Below are 24,703 nucleotides of genomic sequence, written 5' to 3' on the forward strand. Positions count from 1 at the left end.
AAGTACCATAAACGAGCTTGTCAAGAGAAGTATGAGGTGGTAAAATCCCTCATGGCATGCAAGATGAATGATGGTGAGTTTGTAAACAACCATGTTTCGAGAATACAACGATATGTGGATAGGATTATTAAGCTTAATGTAAATTTTGATGAAGAGTTAGCAATTGACATAATGTTGAACTCTTTTCCAAGTTGTTATGATCAGTTCATATTGACCTATCATTTGAACAACAATGAAACAACTTTGTCACAATTCCACAACCTCCTGCAAACAGCTGAAGCAAGAATGAAGGGAAAAGGTGTTGCCTTCACTCCTGTTGCTACTCCTGTTTTGGCCATTGGTCAAGGGAAAGGGAAAAAGAGGAAGGTTCCTCCCAAGATGAACTAAAAGGGAAAGTCCCAAGCTGGTTCATTTAGTAGTGGACCCAAAGGATTGTTGGATGTCCTACACACATATGTATGTGAGCCCTTTAGATCCACTATAAGGGATGCAAATCGATTCTATGTGACTTTTATTGATGATTATGGAAGATATGGGTATATCTATCTAATCAAGCACAAGTCAGAAACTTTTGAAAAGTTCAAAGAGTTTAAACAAGAAGTCGAGAGTCAATTGGGTAGGAAGATAAAGATGCATAGATCCAATGGAGACGGTAAGTATCTTAGTATCGAGTTCTACGACTACCTCAAGGAAAGTGGAATAGTTTCACAATTGACTCTACCTAGGACACCACAACTTAATGGTGTGGTTGAGAGGCATAATCGGACCATGTTGGACATGGTTCACTCCATGATGAGTCGAGCTTCTCTTCCAATATCATATTGGGGGTATACCTTAGAGACTTCCGCCCACATTCTTAATCTTGTCCCAACCAAGAAGGTTGCCAAAACACCTTGCGAAATGTGGATAGGGAAGGCTCCCTAGTTGGCACATATCAAGGTTTGGGGTTATGAAGCTTTCATTAGGCGAGAGAATCACGAAAAGCTTGAACATCAAAGTGAGAGATGTATTTTCATCGGCTACCCACAGAAGTCCTTTGGATATTTGTTATATAGACCTGTTGAGAATGTGGTCTTTGTAGCATGAAGGGGAGTAGTTTCGTGAGAAAGAGCTCACATGGAAAGGAGATAGTGGGAGAACTATTGATCTTGAAGAAATTCAAGAGTCAAATGATGAAGAAACTTCTGAAAATACTAACGCTCAACATGGGAAGAAATTCTAGTTGAACCAATTGACGAGTCATTAACTCTTTGTGTTCCACTACAATTAGAATGCAACCTAAGTTATATGGTTTCCATATCACTATAGATGGTGATACGTTTATTAGTAATAGTAAACTGGTAAATTAAGATGAACCAGATAACTACAAGGTTTGGATGAACTAGATAACTACAAGGAAGCAATGACAGGCCCTGAGTTAGCCAAGTAGAAAGAGGCAATGGACAGCGAGATCCAATCCATGTAAGACAATCAAGTTTAGAATTTGGTTGACAATATACCAGGTCGTAAGACAGTTGGGTGCAAATGGATCTTCAAGAAGAAGAACAACATTGATGGAAAGGTACAAACCTTCAACGCTCGTCTGGTTGCGAAAGGCTTTACTCAAACCTCGGGGGTTGAGTATGATGATACCTTCTCGTCAGTAGGTAAGATAAAGTCTATTTGGGTGATGCTAGCCATAGCTGCGTTTCATGACTATTAAATTTGGCCGATGGATGTTGTCACACCCTGAAACCGATGGCGGAAACGTTCTGGGGCGGAGGACGTCATGTAAAGTATCACAACCAATGTACATAGTAAGCATAGTAAACACAAAACATTACATTACATAGAATCATTAAATTTGTTTAAAAGTAAGGTAATACATGATTATAGACACATTAGTTTAAACAAAAGTAAAGATGTGAATTCCATATGCTCCGTCTTCTGCAAAAGAACACGGGATACCAGTCTAAGGAGAACCTGAGAATACAAGCAGTTTTAAAAATATCAACATGAAGATGGTGAGTTCATAAACAGTTTGTTTCTGTAAAAGAATAAGCTTTCTTTGGTTTTCTGAAAAAGTTGTTATCCAAGAAAATCCCATATTTTCTTATAAGTAAAGTTTAGTTATCCATTTGCTACATAATTTGGTTAAGAACAGTTTGTTATCTGGTTATTACACAATCTAGTTAAGAACAAGTTCTGTTATCCAAGGAAAAACCCTTATTTTACTTAAAAGTTTGTGGTTGGTTATCGAATCTAAATGAAATGTACATGAATCTACCATACTTGTAGTGTTTGTGTGAAGTTTCTTGAATGTCTGGTTATCCTTGAAAGGTATGTTAGTTTTAACACGTATATAAAACTATCAAAATATTAAACTAATTTCTAAGGTTATTAATTTACTAAGTTCTTTATTACTTAAAGGTAAATCTCCGTTATCTAAGTTGCGAGTTCTATAACCATACGATAAACTAGATATGGCAAAGGAAGGTCAATATCATTTATGACTTTTGTTACAGAGGATGTCTAAAGTTCTAATATTAATGATTTTAACAGTAATGAAAATGGAAAATCATTTGTGAAATATACAATATAGCACTATATACTAAGATTTGCAATAAGTTTGAAAACTAACTCTGCATGTCAAATGGTTGGTTAATACGGTTTCAATTGTTAATAGAATACAGAAATATGAAATATTTCAAATAAAATAATAAGTTTGAGTACAAGATATTCTTGTACTTTTTCTTGTATTCCCCCTAAAAACATTGAAAACACGGAAAAGGGAGTAGGGGTATGAACTCACCGGTCGAGAAATGTGTTGGCTAGGATGCTAAATGTCCATTCCGGGCTTGAACACGTGCGAGGTTCCTATGTAATATGAGGAAATACATAATTGAATCTAATTAGGATTTGAACTACTAATTAATTGAGAGTATACACTCCGAGGCGCGAAAACACTTCAATTCAAGTGTTAGGAGTGATCTGGGTTGCATCTACGGTTTATAAGTCCTTGATATGGAGTTTTGCTCTTCAAGAGTAAACTCCTAATGGAGATTATGGCCTAATGACCATATCCCCATCAGTTTACGGCTGTAAACTCATGGGTGGTGTGTTCTTGGATGCTTAGTGGTCTTAAAACACTTGTGGGATGAAGCTAGGTTCAGTTCTAAGGCATTGGAAGGGGTTAGATCAACATATGGATTATATTAAGGAGTTTACGACTGTAAACTCACACATGCATCTTCCTTGAGTGTTTTGGTGATCCAAGGTTAATCATAAGTGGTTCTAGTCCAAATTACAAGCCATGGAAGGAAGTTAGGGCACCATTTGACCACTATAAAGGAGTTTACGGCCCAGGAACCATTCCTTGGGGGGTTTACAGCTTTACTCTCCTAAGGGGGTGGTTTCTTTCATGTTTAAGGTCCCTAACTCAATGGTGGTTGATTCTAGACATTGTTCCAAGGATTATGTGACATTATCATGATAAAACATTCGGGTCTTGGTAGAAGAATACATTATCATAATAAAACATTCAGGTCTTGGTAGAAGACTACATTATCATAACAAAACATTCGGGTCTTGGTAGAAGACTACATTGTCATAACAAAACATTCGGGTCTTAGTAGAAGACTACATTTCATACTAGTAGGAAACATGGGATTTTCTAGGGTTTTTCATACTTATATCAACTGTTCCATTTAAAGTTTTACATGACATTCATAACAACATTCCATAACAAGACAATAACACCTAAATACTTATGAATTCACCAGCTTTAAAGCTGATACTCGCTTTCAAAATTACTTGTATTCTCAGGTCATCAGTTAGACAGGTACGATGGCCAAGTTTTGAGAAGATGGAGCACAGACAAGACTCATCTTATTTTGATTATTCATTTTATTGTTGTACATTATGAAAGAACACACATGTATTAGAACATTACTTTTAATGCAATGGATGATGTTGTTGCTTGTTTACTACTTTGCACTGTTATGATACTTCACATGACGTCCTCCACCCCGGAACGTTTCTGCCGTTCTTGGTGTTGGGGTGTGACAGATTGGTATTGTTTATAGTGAATTAAGTATATCAACCCATAAAATATATACTAACTATAAATACATTGGGATTAAAACCCTCTGTCTAAGAGTATATACTTTTAAATAATAAAATATTTAACAAAGTATATGTGCCTGCATTCATACTAAAATACGTGTCACAATGACAATAACAAAAGTATTGAGATTGTTGAATATCATAGGTAGGCTCGGGGATGTATGGTCAGTCTTGGGAGTGACATAGCCTGATCAACTATGTTGTTACAAGAAGTGATTAGCACATGCCCAAGACTACGAGTAATTGCATTTAGCATCTGAACAGACTTAGAACCTAGTATGACTCTTATAACCAGATCGCCTTACAGTCTAAACACCTACGGAAGATATAAGAACAGCCCGGACAACACAACGAACTACTCAACAATAGAATTAGAAGACCAGGTTTCTCACCCTTGAGAGCTCCGGTCTTGTTCTTACTAGAAGTCAACGGAGTGCATCATATTTACCTCGATGACCGGAGACTTCATTTGGATTTCCTTTAGAAATCGTTATCTCTGCCTCGCATAAATGAATTGGTTGAGCAAACGCAAGGAAAGAATTTCTTTCAGAAATGAACTTGAGATCCAAATATCACCAGTTCGAGTGTTAGGGAAGGATGCCCGGAAGACTATCTTCCGAACTCGATGCGGACTCTTCGAGTCCGTAGTGATACCCTACGGATAGGACCAATACGCCCATAGTTTTCATGAACTAAATGGGTAGGGTACGTGTTTCTTACTTGGACCAGTTCGTCATTTCTCCATATGATGACTTACTTATCTACCCTTGTAGTAAGAAGGAACCCCTGGAAACATTACCTTCAGAGGTACGTTTCGCAAAGTTCTCTAGGTACGAGTTTTGAAATTGAAGAGTAAAATTTCTAGGACACATTGTTAGTGATGTGGGAAATTTTGAGTATTCTTACAACTTGTCAAAACCGTTAGGAAATTTGTCGACACCTGAGACGCCGACAGACATTCGCCAAATTCTAGGTCATACAGACCTACCCTCATAGATCCTACAGAACTCCTCGCAAATTACAGAAACCCGTACGACTTTGACCCAGCAAAGGGTGGCCTTTCACTGGAATGTTAAGTAAGAGAAAGAACCTTTGGAATTCCAAGTGAAAGATCAAATTCTTTAGGAAGTCTCACTCTGAGAACGGCCTAATATGCTTCGTAAAGCTTGGAAAGCTAAATCCAAGATAGATAGGACCTTTGAGATTCTTACCAGAATCGGTCCTGTACCTCGCACAAACTAGACCTACCCCGCGAACTTAGTAACGTAAATTCTACCCTTCGCGTCTCGATCATGAAACCATACCTTTCTGTTAGGACTCTTCTAAGTCCACTCGTCGAGATCCTTGCCTTCGTATTAGAACCGTAGTGACCCTCGACCGAGTGGTCAAGCGGACGAAGCAACACAGTCTCCCGTTAGTGAAGGTTCGTTGGGATACCAAACGAGGACCCGATTTCACTTAGGAGTGCTAGAACAAATCGATTAGGAAGCTTCCTCCTCTCAACTGTATCATTCATACCTACTTCGTTTACCTAAATTTAAATTTCGGGATGAAATACCCTTTAACAGGGGGATGATGTGACAACTCGAAATTTCCATTCGGTTAAACCCTAAAAGTCAACCACTTCGTATCATAAGTCAATGTCATTATTTATTATTTTTAGGAAATATAAAGTTCGTTTGATTATTTTAATATTATTTTTAAATGAACGAGTGAAAGAAAGTGTCGTCTCGGGCTTTTTATTTTTGAAAACCACAATCACTTCGCGTATTAGAATCACCCGACCAAACTTTTATGTTTTGGGGTTAGGAATCACCCAAAAACTGTAAACTCATGCCTATTTATGAGTTTACTCGCCAAGAAACTAGTCATTGTCTTTACTCCCCAAATAGTCAAAAGAGTTAACTCCAAAAACACTCTCAACTATCATCTAACATTTAATTCCAAATCTTCGATCTTGTAAATGTTCTAACCATTTCAAGTTAGTAAAACACTTAATCTAGTGGTTGTGGATCTATTTATGTATTCATTTATCTATTTTGTTTAGATTTTCCAAAACACCAAGAACACCAAGAACACACACTAAGTGTTCTTGGCCTTTTAGCTCAAATCAAGCATCATTATAGTAAGTACTTCCATCCTTGAGTGCTTGTAAGCAAGTATATCATCTAAACACCAAGAAAATCGGTCAAGAACACCATGCTTGAGGTGTTCATGGTCCAAGATGATGCTTGGGCCGTAAACACCATAAAGTCCCCCGAAATTGACTTAAGTCCCATGTTAAGCCCTAGTTTGAAGTTTAAGACGTACCTTAACATATTTAAACCTGCCATTGATGTGTTTAAGCTTTGAAAAACACCAAACACCACCATTTATAGGTGTTTATAGTCTAAGGATATCCCAAAACCGTAAACACCCAAAAGGGTGTTTAAATGAGTCATTTTCCTTCCTTAACCCTAAAAGCTAACTTAGACATTTACCAAGATGTGTTAATGACTTGAAATCATGGAAATATCCTTTCCCATAAGGGTTTATGGTAGTAAACCCAAAGTAAAATGCCCTTAGGCTGTAAACTCCTCAAAGAGGGTGTTTTGTGGCCCTAGTCCATTCCAAAGGCTAAACCACCTAGTAGGATTGCTTCAAAGGACTTGTTAAACCTCCAAACAACACATGGTTGCAAGGAGTGGAGTTTAGACCATAAACCCTTGAGTTTACTACCGTAAACTCCTAGGGTAAAGGTCATTTAGACCATAAACTCATAAGGAGTTTACCCTTCGACCCCAAACACGCTAGTTTTTCCCTACTAACACTCGGATGCAATCCTTGTGAACTTTCACACTTGAAACAAAGTATTTTCAAGTTCTAGGGTGTCCCAACTTATTTTATTAGTTATAATACGTCTAATTAGTTATATATGTTCATTATATGATAACTAGGCTCGTGCGCGTTTACAAGTCTTCATTTGTCACCTAGCACCGTAACCGACACTTCAATCCAATCCATTCACCACAAGTGAGTTCATACCCCTAAATGAATATTTTAAATGTTTTTAAATGCTTTAATTGGGGGGGAGGGGGAATACAAGTAGAAAACAACATGTTATTAAATCACTCATATGTATTTTATAACTGTGTTTCCATCTAGTAGATTTCACATACTTCAAAATGTGATACATGAAATGGTTTTCTATCTTAAAATACCTTGGTAACAAAGGTATTAGTTTTGAAATGTTTATTCAAATGACATCAATTCACTCATAATTATTGTTTCAAAACTCTTAGATATCTTGAAAAAACATTACCTTTACCTTCTTGAATACCCAATTACCTTCCAGTTAATTATCATAGGGATAGTTAGAAGAAACAAAACATTATTCCTATTACAAGGAATCACACAAGAGTCAGTTCATTCACGAGTCTATAACAGTACATTACCTGATACATGAGTTCATATACATATACTTACCTGATACATGAGTACGTTTACATATGCTTACATGATGCATGAACACGCTTACATGAATACTTGTATGTCGGCTTGCCAGGATAATTTATTAGTACTGTGTATGTAAATTGTCTTTTCTATCCCAGTTTAACGGGATATCTAGGCGGGACTAACCATTCCGAATCCCATCTGATTAGCACCAGTGGTCGATGACATCTACGGAGGTCTAGGGTTACTACCAATACTAGGTAGATCGATTTTGGGACTAACCCTTCTTACTCCCTACTGCTGCTATAGAGGACAATTGGACAATCTTCGGATGTTCATTAGGTTATATTTTTCGCTTATTGCGATGTTATGTTAATCCTATTACCCAGTGATAACACTTACATTAGTACAATTTCCTATTTACGTTATTTTGTGATACATTCACATAATCGAGGAATTAGTCTAAGTACTTTTAGTACTAGTCAATAGAAAGGAAAAGCTATCATTTTTACATACAAAAACATTCGGGTCTTGGTAGAAGACTACATTGTCATAACAAAACATTTAGGTCTTGGTAGAAGACTACATTATCATAACAAAACATTCGGGTCTGGGTAGAAGACTACATTGTCATAACAAAACATTCGGGTCTTGGTAGAAGACTACAATGTCATAACAAAACATTCGGGTCTTGGTAGAAGACTACATTTTATACTAATTGGAAACATGGGATTTTCTAGGGTTTTTCATACTTATATCAATTGTTCCATTTAAAGTTTTACATGACATTCATAACAACATTCCAAAACAAGACAATAACACCTAAATACTTATGAATTCACCAGCTATAAAGCTGGTACTCATTTTATAAATTATTTGTATTCTCAGGTCATCAGTTAGACAGGTACGATGGCCAACTTTTGAGAAGACGGAGCACAGACAAGACTCGTCTTTTTTTTATTATTCATTTTATTGTTGTACATTATGAAAGAAAACACATGTATTAAAACTTTGCTTTTAATGCAATGGATGATGTTGTTGCTTGTTTACTACTTTGCACTATTATAATACTTCACATGACGTCCTCCACCCCGGAACGTTTCCGCCGTTCTTGGTTTTGGGGTGTGATAGATTAGGTGGTGTTTAAGGGTATCTTAACACCTTAAAAGGTGTTTGCGGCCCTTGAAGGAGTTTTAACGGTCCAAGCATGTTCTTGGGCTGTAAACTCATGTTTACTCCACAAATGTTAAGATTTTGGTGTTCTAAGTCCATTCATGTAAGCCCCAAAGTCATATCTAAGCTCCAGAATTGGTTTGGAAGGGTTTTGGGGTACCGTTAACTCCAAAACCCCATTTAAGGGAGTTTACAGTTTGGGAATGTTCCTGGGCCGTAAACACAAGTTCTTGGTCCTTTTTCATGATTTAAACACGAATTTGAAAGCTAAACAGGCTACACTATCACCTAGGATGGATTACAAACCAATTTGAAGCTTGAAATGGGTGATTTTGGATCAAGATTTGCATTTGAAGAGAGTGAGTAGAAAGAGAGTGAAAAATCTTCAAATGAAGTCCACTCACCCTTATATAGGGTTTGAGTTTGAGGCTCGGTGGAGATCTACCCGATACTGACGTTAAACGAGGCTTATGGTCGTACCCGATTAAGATGTCGTAACCCGATGTGGTTGAAACTAAAAATTTTCCAATTAAATAACGAGGGTATTTTCACGCGTTTCTAATGGGTTTTGACACTCACGAGGTCAAAATAAAAGTCTTAATTTAAATGACCTAATCCAAAATGTTAACGGAAAAAATTGAAATACAAACGGTTTTACTGACGGAAATTGTTTACCGTGACGGAATAAATTACGGGTTGTCACATTATCCTCCCATTAAAGGGAATTTCGTCCTGAAATTTATAATTAAAATACAAATCGTGTAATTGGAAAGAGATGCGGATATTTTTGTTTCATTGAGTCTTCGCGCTGCGAAGTGAACTTGGGTCCCCGCTTGGCATTCCAGCGAACCTTCACTATCGGGATACGGCTTTGTTCCGTACGTTTAATCTCTCGATCCATGTTTTCAATTGGTTCTTCCATGAAGTTTGGGCTTTCGTTGATGTCAATCTCATCAAATGGGATTACTAGGGTTTCATAGGATATGCACTTCTTAAGAATAGAGATGTGGAAGACATGATGGATGTTGCTATGTTCTGAAGGTAGTCGGAGTTTGTAGGCTTTGGGACCGATCCTAGCGAGGATCTCGAAAGGTCCTATGTACCTCGGGTCATGTTTTCCATGCTATCCAAAGCGTATCATGCCTTTTCCAGGGCGATACCTTCAATAGGACACGATCTCCAACCTGGAATTCCAAGGGTTTCCGTCGTTTATCGGCGTAACTCTTCTGTTTGTCTTGTGAAGCTTTCAGTCGTTCTCGGATTTGGATGATCTTCTCAGTGGTTTCGCGGATGATTTCAGTACCAGTGAGAGCACTGTCGGGGATTTGACTCTTGGCTAGCTGCAAGTCCCCTACCTCGGCCCAACACATAGGGGATCTGCACTTGCGACTATTTAGGGCTTCGAACGGGGCAGCCTTGATACTGGTGCGGTAGCTGTTGTTCTACGAGAACTCGATCAAAGGTAAATGGGTGTCCACGACTTTCCGAAATCAATGACACATGCTCTCAGCATGTCTTCCAGGGGTCTGGATAGTTCTCTCACTATGTCCGTTTTTCTGAGGATGATAAGCAGTACTCATATCCAACTTAGTTCCAGGAGCTTTCTGAAGGGACTGCCAAAACCTTAAGGTAAACCTGCTATCTCGATCGGAGATAATGGACACAGGCACACCATGCAGTCGAACTATCTCTTAGATGTATATTCGCGTGAGTCTTTCCATCTTGAATGATTCTTTAATCGGCAGGAAGTGAGCAGATTTTATCAAACGATTGACCATTACCCAAATGGTATCGTACCCACTCGGAGATCTAGGTAACTTGGTGATGAAATCCTTGGTAATCATCTCCCATTTCCATTCAAGTATCTCGGGCTGCTGGAGCTGACCCGAAGGCTTCTGATACTCAACTTTTACCTTGGTGCAAGTCAAACACTTGCCCACGAAAGTAGTGATTTCGGTTTTCATGTTTGGCAACTAGTATTGTTTCTTGAGATTTAGGTACATCTTGTCCGAACCAGGGTGAACAGAGTATCTGGTCTTGTGAGCTTCGGTTATACCATTTCTCTGAGATCTGCGAACTTTGGGGTCTAGATTTGATCCCTGAAATAATAGTTCCATCATCTTTGATCTTAATTTTCTTATCCATTCCCCTCAAGGCTTCGTTCAACACATTCTTTGCTTTTAGGGCTTCCAATTGGGCTTCTCGGATCTGTGTGGATAAGTGGGAATGAATGGTTATCATCAATGTCTTTGCCTTGTTACTTCAGCTTTCCTTTGGCCTAAGGGCATCTGCTACCACATTGGCCTTGTCGGGATGGTAGCAGATTTCACACTCGTAGTCACTGAGCAGCTCTACCCATCGTTTTTGCCTCATGTTTGAGTCTTTCTGATTGAAGATGTGTTGCAGGCTTTTATGGTCAGTGAAGATCGTGCACATAGTTCCGTAGAGATAATGTATCCAAATCTTCAGTGCGAAGACCACTACTCCTAGCTCTAGTTCATGAGTCGTGTATTTAACTTCGTGTGTCTTCAGCTGTCATGAGGCATAAGCGATAACTTTTCCTCTCTGCATAAGTATATAGTCTAAACCCTGACTGGACGCATCGCAATAGACAACGAACTCCTCTGTCCCTTCGGGTAGGGACAGGATAGGTACGCTGCACAGAGCTCATTTCAACGTTTGAAATGCGGTGTCTTGTTTCTCACTCCAACAAAAGGGTACACCTTTTTGTGTCAGAGTGGTTAGGTTTTTGGCGATTTGGTAAAAATTTTAAATGAATTTTTGATAATAGTTGGCAAGACCCAAGAGTTGATGAATTTATGTGGGTGTCTTTGTTGTCGACTAATTCTCTAACCCCTCGATTTTTGGAAGGGTCCACATGTATGCCTTTCTCGCTTACCACATGACCAAGAAAAGTGGTTTAGACCGAAGGGCATCACTATGAACTAGTAGTGACCATATCGAGTCCTGAATGTTGTCTTGGAAACATCATTCTCGTGAACTCGAAGCTGATGGTACCCTGATCTGGGATCTATCTTCGAGAAGCAACTGGCTCCCTAAAGTTGGTCGAAAAGGTCGTCTATTCATGGAAGAGGATAACGATCTTTGACGGCCAACTTATTCAATTCACAGTAGTTTATACGTATCCGAAAGGATCTATCTTTCTTCTTTACAATTAATACATGGGCTCCCCAGGGTGAGGAACTCGGTCTGACGAACCCTTTTGTCGAGCAGCTCATTAAGCTGACTGGATAACTCCTGCATTTCTGTTGGAGCTAAGCAATACGGAGACTTGGCTACAGGATTAGCTCCAGGGATTAGGTCGATGCGAAACTCGACTTTATGTTCGGGAGGAATTCCCGGGAGCTCTTCGGGAAAGACATCAGGAAAGTTGCAGACTTCGGGGATGCTCTCGAGGTTTTTAATTTCCTGTTTCTCATTGATTACATGAGGTAGGAATACATGACACTCCTGTCATAGAAACTTTTGAGCTTTGACATACGAAATGATGCGAAGATTGGAACTAAGTTTGTCGTCGTAGATCATGAGAGTCTGATCAGAGGGGAGATTTAGACGGATGGCTTTTTCATAACAAAGGATACCAGCATGATTGGGAAACAACCAATCCATGCCAACGATAACATCAAAGCTCTTTATTGAAACTGGCATTAGGTCAATGGGGAAAGAATAATCATTCAGGGTAACGGTACAACTTATGAATATATCATTAGCATTCTCTTTCTCACCGTTAGCCATCTCGACGGTAAATGTTTCGGTTACTAGACAAGGACTATGTTTAAGAAGATGTTTGAATGAATGGATAATAAAACTTCTTTAGCACTAGATTCAAAAAGGATGTGAGCATAAGAATTGCGAGACGAAACATACCCGTAACAACGGTGGGATCGGCGATTGCCTCCTCCTGCTTGATAGCTAGAACTATCCTAGTGTTGCTAGCTATTGCTTCCTTTGGGCAGTTTCTCTTGAAATTCCCAACTTCACCACAACCGTAGCAGGCCTTATCGGCACTCGCTCTGGAAGCTTGATTGATTGGTTGAGTTAATGCTCTACAGTTTCACATAAGGTGACCCTTCTTGCCACAGCTATTGCAGATCAACTCGCGGTATGGGCCAGGGATACGGTGGTGGTAACTGCACCTGTTGCACTAGGGGAGGTTACCAGCATACCTATTGGTAGGTGCTTGCGCTGTAGATGCAGCGATAGGAATAGTAGCAGCTTGGACTGCCACTGTTTTGTGCTTCTTGGAGGGTCCTTGTGAACTCTGACCGTTTTGCTTTTCCAGAAAATCTTCTTACTCTCATCATACTCATTCTAGTGCCCCTGATCATCTTCATGGTTTTAGGAATAGGTGTTACTTGCTGGTCCACTAGACCTGCTAGGGTTCAAGTGCGCCATTGCATCCGTCACTGCGGCAGTAACAGCTGCCTGAAATAAGACATGGTCAAATTGAGAAGGACACGGTGGCGGAGAGTTGTTGTTCCTTGAATTGGGTCCTTTCTTTAGAGGCATATTGATGTAAAATGATTAGGAAAAAGAGGATGGTAAGTCCTCTTAATTGAATAATGAGATATTAAACAAAAGATATCTCATTCTGACAGATAAAGTGTGCTACTAAGCGATAATATATAGTAAAACTACCAAAACAAGGGAATTTATTGCTAGGGAAAGAATGAGTAGCAACACTTGGAATGAATTTCTACAACGTATTTGGCTTTGTCTAAATACTCCTATAGTATTTTATGGTTTGTTGCGATGACGACTCATTGTTTGGATATTTGGTAAGTTTTAGGCATGCTACACACCACAGTCACTCCCAAGAACATGTTGGTTGTGCATCGAAGGAATATAGTTGATCAGACTATATTGACCCTAGACAAGACTACATAACTGCCCAGGTTTAACCGTAGGGCACAACACCTAATTACTTATGCTTTGTTCTACTTGAGGTTATGGTCTCTGACATTTAGGTATTCTTGCATACTTTTGAAAAATACTTATATTTTAAAGTATACTTTTAGTTCAGAGCACTTCGGCAACTTAGTGTTTATAGTCTTATTGCCATGTAAGGTTTGGTATACTTAGTTCACTATAAACAAGGGCTCTGATACCAATCTGTCACACCCCGAAACCGATGGCGGAAACGTTCCGGGGCGGAGGATGTCATGTAAAGTATCACAACCAATGTACATAGTAAGCATAGTAAACACAAAACAATACATTACATACAATCATTACATTTGTTTGAAATTAAGGTAATACATGATTATAGATACATTAGTTTAAAAAAAAGTAAAGACGTGAATTCCATATGCTCCGTCTTCTGCAAAAGAATGCGGGATATCTGTCTAACGAGAACCTGAGAATACAAGCAGTTTTAAAAATATCAGCATAAAGCTGGTGAGTTCATAAGCGATTTGTTTCTGTAAAAGAATAAGCTTTCCTTGGTTTTCTGAAAAATTTGTTATCCAAGAAAGTCTCATATTTTCTTATAAGTAAAGTTTAGTTATCCATTTGTTACACAGTTTGGTTAAAAATAGTTTGTTATCTGGTTATTACAAGATCTAGTTAAGAACAAGTTCTATTATCCAAGGCAAAACCCTTATTTTCTTTACAAGTTTGTGGTTCGTTATCAAATCTGAATGAAATGTACATGAATCTACAATACTTGTAGTGTTTGTGTGAAGTTTCCTGAAAGCCTGGCTATCCTTGAAATGTATGTTAGTTTTAACACATATATAAAACTATCAAAATAGTAAACTAATTTCTAAGGTTATTAATTTACTAAGTTCTTTATTACTTAAAGGTAAATCTTCGTTATCTAAGTTGCGAGTTCTATAACCATACGATAAACTAGATATGGAAAAGGAAGGCCAGTATCATTTGTGACTTTTGTCACCGGTAGACCTTTCGGTCCCACAGTAGCTAGCAACAAGGTGCAGGGTAGTCAGCCCCGTATAGATCTATACACTCAAGTCACGCTCTCCTACTAAGAGATTCTGGTTACAGGGGCATTCCTCAACTTGTGTATCTCTGTGGAGTGTTACAGAGGACGTGTCTCCAACCCTAAGATTAACGAATTTACAAGTAATAATGCGGAAAATCCTGTTTTAAGTTCTAATTACAAAAGTGGTCCTCCACTCGCGTATCTCTGTGGAGTGTTACAGAGGACATCTAAAGTTCTAATATTAATGATCTTAACAGTAATGAAAATGGAAAATCATTTGTGAAATATACAATATAACACTATATACTAAGATTTGCAATCAGTTTGAAAACTAACTCTGCAAGTCAAACGGTTGGTTAATATGGTTTCAATTGTTAAAAGCATACGGAAATATGAAATATTTCAAATAAAATAATAATTTTGAGTACAAAATATTATTGTACTTTTGCTTTTATTACCCCCTGAAAAAACATTGAAAACACGGAAAAGGGAGTAGGGGTATGAACTCACCGGTTGAGAAATGTGTCGGCTAGGATGCAAAATGTCCGTTCCGGGCTTGAACACGTGCAAGGTTCCTATGTAATATGAGGAAATACATAATTGTATCTAATTAGGATTTGAACTACTAATTAATTGAGAGTATACACTCCGAGGCGCGAAAACACTTCAATTCAAGTGTTAGGAGTGATCCGGGTTGCATCTACGGTTTATAAGGCCTGGATACGGACTTTGCTCTTCATGAGTAAACTCCTAATGAATATTATGGCCTAATGACCATATCCCCATGAGTTTACGGCTGTAAACTCATGGTTGGTGTGTTCTTGGATGCTTAATGGTCTTAAAACACTTGTGGGATGAAGCTAGGTTCAGTTCTAAGGCATTGGAAGGGGTTTGATCAACATATGGATTATATTAAGGAGTTTACGGCTGTAAACTAGGATTTTACAGTCGTAAACTCACACATGCATATTTCTTGAGTGTTTTGGTGATCCAAGGTTAATCATAAGTGGTTCTAGTCCGACGTACAATCCATGGAAGGAAGTTAGGGCACCATTTGACCACTATAAAGGAGTTTACAGCCCAGGAACCATTCCTTGTGGGGTTTACGGCTTTAATCTCCTAAGAGGGTGGTTTCTTTCATGTTTAAGGTCCCTAAGTCAATGGTGGTTTATTCTAGACATTGTTCCAAGGATTAGGTGGTGTTTAAGGGGCATCTTAACACCTTAAAAGGTGTTTGCGGCCCTTGAAGGGGTATTTACAGTCCAAGCATGTTTTTGGGATATAAAATCATGTTTAGTCCACAAATTTTAAGATTTTGGTGTTCTAAGTCCATTCATGTAAGCCCCTAAGTCATATCTAAGCTCCATAAGTGGTTTGGACGGGTTTTAGGGATCCAAAACCCCATTTAAGGGAGTTTACGGTTTGGGAATGTTCTTGGGCCGTAAACACAAGTTCTTGGTCCTTTTTCATGATTTAAACACGAATTTGAAAGCTAAACATGCTACACTATCAGCTAGGATGGATCACATACTGATTTGGAGCTTGAAATGGGGGATTTTGGATCAAGATTTGGGTTTGAAGAGAGAGAGCAGAGAGAATGAAAAAGATTCAAATGAAGTACACTGACCCTTATATAGGGTTTGAGTTTGAGTCTCGGTGGAAATCTACCCGATACTGACGTTAAACGAGGCTTATGGTCGTACCCGATTAAGTTGTTGTAACCCGACGTCGTTGAAACTAAAAATTTTCAAATTAAGTAACGATGGTATTTTCACGCGTTTCTAATGGGTTTGGACACTCACGAGGTCAAAATAAAAGTCTTAATTTAAATGAACTAATCCAAAATGTTAACAGAAAAATTGAAATGCAAACGGTTTTACTGATGGAAATAGTTTACCGTGACAGAATAAATTACGGGTTGTCACAGATGTGAAAACCGCTTTCCTTAGTGGAAAGTTGGCTGAGGATGTTTATGTTGGGTTTTGGGAACTATAACACTTCTATGGTCCACACACAGCCCTAATAGCTTTGGATCTAATTTTTCTCTAGTTATACATGCAATAAAATTTCTAAAGCATGAAGCCTACAAATAGCATACGGTTTTGGTACATGAATCATAAAATTAATTAGAATAATATCACTTTATTGTAGCTTGTAGTTTTGGCCTTTCAAGAGCTTAGCACCTCAAGTGTGATGCCTCAAATGGTTCACAAACACCATGAACAAAGGAGGACTTTTAGAGAGAGGCTAGACACACTAAAATCAGTTATGATTCTCTTAGAATGCATAGTTCAACCGATTTTGGCTAAGGGGTAACATATATAGTCTATACTAATACATTACATATTACATGAATATGTTTACATAGATATGTTTACATTAATACGCTTACATGAATACGTTTACATAGATACACTTACATGAATACGCTTACATGAATACGTTTACATAGACACGCTTACATAAGTACGATTACATAGATACGCTTACATTAGTACGTTTACATAGATACTCTTACATGAACACGTTTACATTAATATGTTTAATAGATACTATTACATAGAATTTGTTTCAAACGTTTTGGGACTTACCATTCCACCCCCAAGGCTGTTGGCTACACTAGGGAAAATGATCATCGACGGGTGTCTACGGTTGTACCTTTTCGGAGAGTTTCCACACTGTGAATATCCTAGTGTAAAAGGATACATCTTTAGTTATTATATTGTTTTCCTTCCTTTACTTTGTGACACATTCACATGAACGACGAGGGAGGATATATTTGATATAGATAAACTATTTTTCCTTATTACCTTTATACTGTGACTCATACACATAACGACGAGGTAGACTATAACTTTTATAATAATAGTTGAACAAGGAAAAACCGTCACATTTACAGTGATGCTTACTTACAAAACAGTCAGGTCTTGGTAGAAGACTACTTTCAGAACAGTCGGGTCTTGGTAGAAGTCCACTTTTATACAAGTAGGAAATATTGGATTTTCTAGGGTTTTCAAACATTTACAAATCTTAACTTTACAATTTTACAAATCAAAGACACATTATTACTGATGAATTCAGAAGCTTTATTGCTGATACTCGCTTTCAAAATAACTTGTATTCTAAGGTCACAAATAGATAGGTATGACGACCAGGTTTTGTGAAGACGGAGCAGTCATGACTCATCTTTTATTTTGAACATTCATTATGTTGTTTATGATATGAAAGAACAAACATGTATTTTAAATTTTAATATTAATGCAATGGATGATGTTGCTGCTTGTTTACTACTTTACATTGTTGTGATACACTACATTACGTCCTCTGCCCCAGAACGTTTCCGCCGTTCTCGGTTTTGGGATGTGACAGATTGGTATCAGAGCATTGTTTATAGTGAATTGAGTATATCAACCCATAAAAGATATACTAACTATAAATTCAATGGACCAATTTAGAGCATTGATTATACTTTTAAATAACAAAATATTTAACTAAGTATACATGCCTGCATTCATACTAAAATCTGTGTTACAATGACAAGAACAAAAGTATTACGATTGTTGAATATCACAGGTAAGCTCGGGGATGTATGGTCAGTCCTGGGAGTGGCATTGTAACCGCCCAAAATTCAGGTACAACCATTTATCCATTCATCTTTTAATAATTGTCATTTTGGCCTTTGTGTTAGGCGAGTACGTTGGGCGTACAAAGAGTACGATGCGCGTACTCGCGCACCTAATTGAACGCGTTGTTACCCAGGTACGTTGGGCATACCTAAGGTTACGCCGGGCGTAACTCATCCAAACCCAAAACCTTAATTTGGCTTGATGGCTATAAAAGGAATGAGATGTCCTTGTCCCTCAGCCACCATCCTTCAGAAAGAAACCCTAAGAGAGTTGTTCCTTCGTTTATAGCTTAGTTGTGTCACACCCCAAAAACCGAAGGCGGAAACATTTTCGGGGTTGACTCCATGTCGAGTATCAAATCCAATGTACATAGTAAGTAAAGTAAATCCACCATTACATTACATATATGAAAGTTTTACATTTTTTTCAAAAGCATAAGTTATACAAGTGATACATAGTATATATGAACAATACAAAATGAGTCTTCTGAGAACTCCGTCTTCACACAAAAGGATCTTCGGGTACCTGTCTAACTCGGACCTGAGAATACAAGCGGTTTGAAAATCAGCATAAAGCTGGTGAGTTCATAAGCGGTTAGTTTTTCTAAAAATGTACAAGTTCCTTTGTTTTCCTGAAAAGTAGTTATCCAATAAAATCCCATATTTTCTTATGTAAAGTTAGTTTCCAAATCCGAAAGTAAAGTAAACGATGTTTAATTAAAACATGATTGTTCTTGTGAAATGTAATTCAATCGTTTAACTTATTACACTTCTCTAATTTCGTACTACTATTACTCAGGAAGAACCCCATGTTCTCCTGACTGTGTGTATGTGAACTGTTACTAGTTTCTGACTATGTTCGGTGTCCTTCCCAGGAAAACCCCATGTTTCCCTGACTGTGTGTATATCTTTACCGGTTTTGTTTATGTTCAGTGTTCTCCCCAGGAAAACCCCATGTTTCCCTGACTGTGTGTGTGTGTCTTTACTGGTTATGGTTATGTTCAGTGTTCTTCCCAGGAAAACCCCATGTTTTCCTGACTGTGTGTGTATCTGCAATCCCTAAATGTACATTAGCTTTACTACGTACATAAAGCTAGTAAATGAATCTGAAACGTTAATAATCTAGATTGCGAATCCTTAACCATACTCAGACTAGATATGACTCGAACCATGGTCAATATCCTTTTTATGACTCTCGTCACCCTTGAACCTTTCGGTTCGGTTGTAGCTAGCAGCCAGGTGTTGGATTGTCAGTCCCGTATAGATCTATACACTCAAGCCACGCTCTCCTACGAACGGAGATTCTGGTTACAGGGTTAGTCCCCCACTATCTCGTGCCATGGAAGTGTTACAAGGACGTGTCTCCAATCATTAAGATTACTCTTTACTTTTCGACTAGGAAAGTAGTATTTACAACTGACTATATTCTACATACATGTCCTTTACACTCGAGCCTAGGTGTTTTATTAAGGACATTACACTCGAGTCTAGGTGTTATTTAATGATGGCTGTCCTTTTACACTCGACCCTAGGTGTATTATTAAGGACATTACACTCGAACCTAGGTGTATTTATCTATCACACTCGAGCCTAGGTGTATTGTTAAGGACATATAGAGGTTTCATGTTTTCTAATGGAGTCTGTCTTTTACACTCGAACCTTAGTGTTTTATTACAAACATTACAATGGTTTATGTATTCTATTAGTTTAAAATGTGAACAATCAATTATCAAGTACACAATATAACAGTGTATAATAAGAATTAAAAATCGGGTTAAAAACAAACAACTCTGCAAGTTAAAACGGTTTGTTTAAAAGGTTTTCAATTCTTAAAGTGTACAATTATGAAACCATTTAATTGAAATCATGTGATTGAGTACAAGACATACTTGTACTTTTGCTTGTATTCCCCCCCTGAAAACATTGAAAAACCATTAAAAAAGGGTAAGGGTATGAACTCACCGGACGCGGAAATGTGTCGATTTCGGGTGCTAAACGTCGAATCGAGGCCTGATAACACGCGAGGTTCCTATGTAAAATGAAATGGCATACAAATATATCTAATTATATTTACAAACTCTAATTAGATATGAAGTTACACTACAACGAACGAAAACACCTCAAAATGGGTGTTTGGAGTGACCCGGGAGACATCTACGGACGGGAATTGAAGCGTGGGACTTGGGATTCGATTTTACTCCCCAAAAGTAATCTCCATAATGATGTTTACGGCCTAAACACCCATTCCCCATGAGTTTACGGCCGTAAACTCATAGAGGGGTGGTTTATGGTGTTTAATGGCTCACCAATGGGTATGGACACTTGGAAATGCTTGGAATAATTCTAACTAAGGCTTGGATTGAATTAAAATCATCAAATACAGCACTTAAGGGAGTTTACGGCCTAGGAATGGGTTCTATGGCCGTAAACTCACATATCTCATAGAATAAGTGTTGTTAAGGTGTTAAAATTAATCACATGTGATTCTAAAATTTCCCACAAGCCTAGAAATGAGTTTGGGGCATCAATTGACACCATTTTATGAATTTACGGCCATGAGACATGTTCTATGGCCGTAAACTCTCAGATGTGGGATTTTGATGTGTTTAAAGTCCTTAAACTATTTTTGGTTGGTTCTATGATTTATTCCAAGGCTTTTGGTGGTGTTGGATGGCTTTCTAACACCTTAGAATTGATTTTATACCCCTTTTTGAGGAGTTTACGGCCCAAGCACATGCCTTGGCCGTAAACTCATATAAACCTCTCAAAATTTATGTTTAAGGTGCCCAAATGCTAAAACCAATATTCTATAATTCATATCTAAGCCTTGTTTGAGATTTGGAAGGGTTAAATGGCTTAAAAACCCTCCTAATATGTGTTTACGGCCTAGGCACCTTCCAAGGCCATAAACTCATATACAAGGCTTCAAATCTTGGTTTGAGGCATTCTAATTCCATTTCATAAAGTCCTTTAGCCATATACAAGGTCCAATTGAGGTTTGGATGGGTTTTGTTGCTCCAAAAACCCCCTTTATGTGAGTTTACGGCCTAGGACTGTTCTAGGGCTGTAAACTCATGTTAATGGTCCTATTCCATGGTTTGAACTCGAATTTGAGGGCAAAAGATGTTGCATAACAAGTTAGGGAAGGTACTTTGGTGATTTAAAGCCTTAAACTTGAGATTTTTAACCTAAAATCTAGTTTGAGGAGAGAGGTTGGAGTGATAGTTGTAAAATGGAGCAAAAGCTTCAAAATGGAGACTTGAGTCACTTTAAATAGTGTCCAAGTTCGGGACATGGTAGAATTCTACCCGATACCTGCGTTAGACGGGGCTTTTGGTCGCACCCGACCAAATTGCCGTAACCCGATATGGTTGGTTCTAAAAATGTTCTGATCATTAATATGAGACGTTAGATTGAATTCTAAGGGTAATAAGACACTTATTAAGTCCTAAAATAATATTCACATTAATGACTTAATAAAAGGTCGGAAACGGAAGCGAAATCGGAAACGGCGATTGGGTGATCGGAACGAGTCGCGAAAAGGGTTACAATTAAGGATATAAATTTCGGGTTGTTACAGGTTGTGACTATTCTAAGATTCAAGGTGTTATTTCAAGGTAGCAAAAGATAAGAGGAGTCCATTGTGGAGGCTAGAAGTTGGTGGACAAGTGTAGATCCGTGGATAACAAAGGTTGGAGCTTCTTCCTGAGGTAAAAAGTTCAGATCTTGCCTTGTAGTTCTTATGGTAGGCTTCTTGGGCCAATTTCTAGGGTTTTTGGTCCCAAATATGGAGACTTTATGAGCAAGTAGTCTCCATTGGCTTAGATATATCATATTCCAGGTCTATTTGAGTTGTATGTTCGTAAATATGTAATCTTGGATGTAAATATTTAGCCATGCATGAGATCTAGATCTTTGGAGGTGAAAAGAAAGGTATTAGAGGGTGTAGGAGCCTTTACAGCCATGCCAAGGCTTAAAGGTTCCGACTTTATGGGTTAGGAGACTTACAGAGAGCCACATCTGGAAGTTGAAGGAGTGTCTTAATCATTTAAGACCAAAAAATATGGTATGGCTGAATCTGAGACTTACGTTGGGCGTCACTCTCAGTACGTGCAGCGTAAGGGGTTGAGACACCCGATTGTGGTTGATTGATGTACGCCCCGTGTATAGAAGCTGGTACACCCCGCGTACTATTGTCTGTTGACTTTTGTTGGCTTTTAGGGTTTTGGTCAAAATGTGGACTTTGAGTCTAGGAAGGGTGAAATGGACTTTTACCCCTCTGTGGGTTAATGAAAAGGGTGTAGCCTAGTATTGGGAGCCTATATTAATTTGAATGATATTTCGTTGTGATTAGGCTGGGTTGGGTCTTCATTTCGAGAATCGGAGATACCGAGCACGTGAGATTCTAGACTTCCCACGAGGTGAGTCTTCTCACTATACTGTACCTGGAAGGCTATCTATGTGTGACCAGAAGGTCGTATATGTTATGAGCTGTATGCATAATATATAATTAAGTTAACCGTTTATATGTGCTATGTATGCTATGCTTGATATGGGCCGGAAGGCATTATGTTATGGGCCGGAAGGCATTTATGTTATGGGCCGGAAGGCATTGTGATGTGGACTGGAAGGTCAACGTGGGTAGGACCGGAAGGTTTACCGGGTCGGGACGGAAGTCCCCTAAGATAGATGGATCGAAAGGTCATGGCCAGGAAAGGCGTATGTGGGTAAGTAGTATTTTGGGGAACTCACTAAGCATTTATGCTTACAGTTGTTGTGTTATGTATTTCAGGTACTAGCGAGAACCGTGGGAAGGCGTCGACGTGATCTGTACACACTGACGGAAGATTTATTTTATGCTCTTGGGATTTGACATGTTTTGTATTATACTTATGATACATTCGATTTTATGGCTTGTTTTGGTTGGAAACATGTTTTAAGAATTGAAAATTTTGTTTTGAAAATTCACGTTGTTAAAAGTTGGTATCAGAGCCTTGGTTTGAGGGATTCAGGTGCACCTTCGGGAGTAACTGAACTCAAACCAAGGATTAGAAAAAAAATCAATAATGAAAGCATAAAATTTTGTAAGAGATTTTGTGATAACCAAAGAAGAAGCAGTGTGTATGGTAAGCCAGCGCCTGAACGGTAAAATCCCCAAAATACCCCTACAATATGTGTTATGAGATATGCAATGATATGTTATGCATGCTAGAGTGGACTAGGTATTCATGTTAGGACTAGAGTGGCCTGATTTGTGATGCCTTAGTCTAGGAAAATCCTACTACTATGAGATGCCTTGAGACCGAGTAGTAGCCAATGCATAGCAAGAATAGAGTACTCATGTTCCGGGATCCAAGGATGAGAATTTGCGGTGAATGCTGATGCGGTGTAGTCAGTAGTATAGGGCCCGTACTACTGAAGACACCGGATCAGTGGGCAACCCAAGTAAGAATCCTTTAGGTATCGGAGGCCGAGTAGGGTTGCGTTATCGAGTGTGAGTATGCTCGATTGAGTCTCTAGCATTTTTATGTTGTATTTCAGAGGCATTATGGTTGGGACACGCCACAGACCTGGGACGAGCGGTGTAAGGGACGAGGAGCTTCATCAGATGATCCACGATGAGGTGGCTGCGGCAATCCGGGCCGAGATTCCGGAGATGTTTGGGTCTATTAAGACCATGTTGTTGGAGACTTTTGATGAGCGGTACGCTGCAGTGACTGAGGCCACAGCCGCTGCAGCTACAGCAGCTGTGGCTGCTTCCACACCTCAGGGAGGTGACTCGTTGTTGTTCTGGGAGTTCAGCAACATGAGGACACCCGAGTTCGATGGGACGCAAGATCTGATCATTGTGATGAGATGGATTACTGACATTGAGGGATGCTTCTATATGTGTTCATGTCCGGAGCATCTGAGGGTACGGTTCGCTTTGAACCAGCTCTGCCTAGGAGCGAAGGATTGGTGGAAGTGCGTGACGGCGAACTTCACTCTTGCAGAGATTTCCGCAGTGACTTGGGAGAGATTCACCACCATGTTCAGAGACCAGTATGTTCCCCCGTTGGAGAGGGAACGGTTGATTCAGGAGTTCTTGACCCTCAAGCAGGGTAGTGATTCAGTTGTTGTGGTCACCCGGAAGTTTCATCAGAGGGCGATGTTCTACCCTGAGCAGGTTTTTACTGAGAAGGCACGGATGAGCTGATATTTGGGTATTATGAGGAGGGACATTCGGGAGTTCGTATCGAACTCGACATACCGGACATTTGCTGAGCTCCAGGCAAATGCTCAAAAGAGGGAGATTGAGTTGGAGACTCAAGCCAAGGAGGAGGTCGAGTCTCAGAGGATGGATTGGCGGCCGGCTCAGTCTCAGTCGGCAGCCAAGCGGACCAAGTCCGCCGATTCGATGATGG

The sequence above is a fragment of the Lactuca saligna genome, chromosome 9, assembly GCF_052625555.1.
Source record: "Lactuca saligna cultivar CGN05327 chromosome 9, ASM5262555v1, whole genome shotgun sequence".
Classification (NCBI taxonomy): Eukaryota; Viridiplantae; Streptophyta; class Magnoliopsida; order Asterales; family Asteraceae; genus Lactuca; species Lactuca saligna.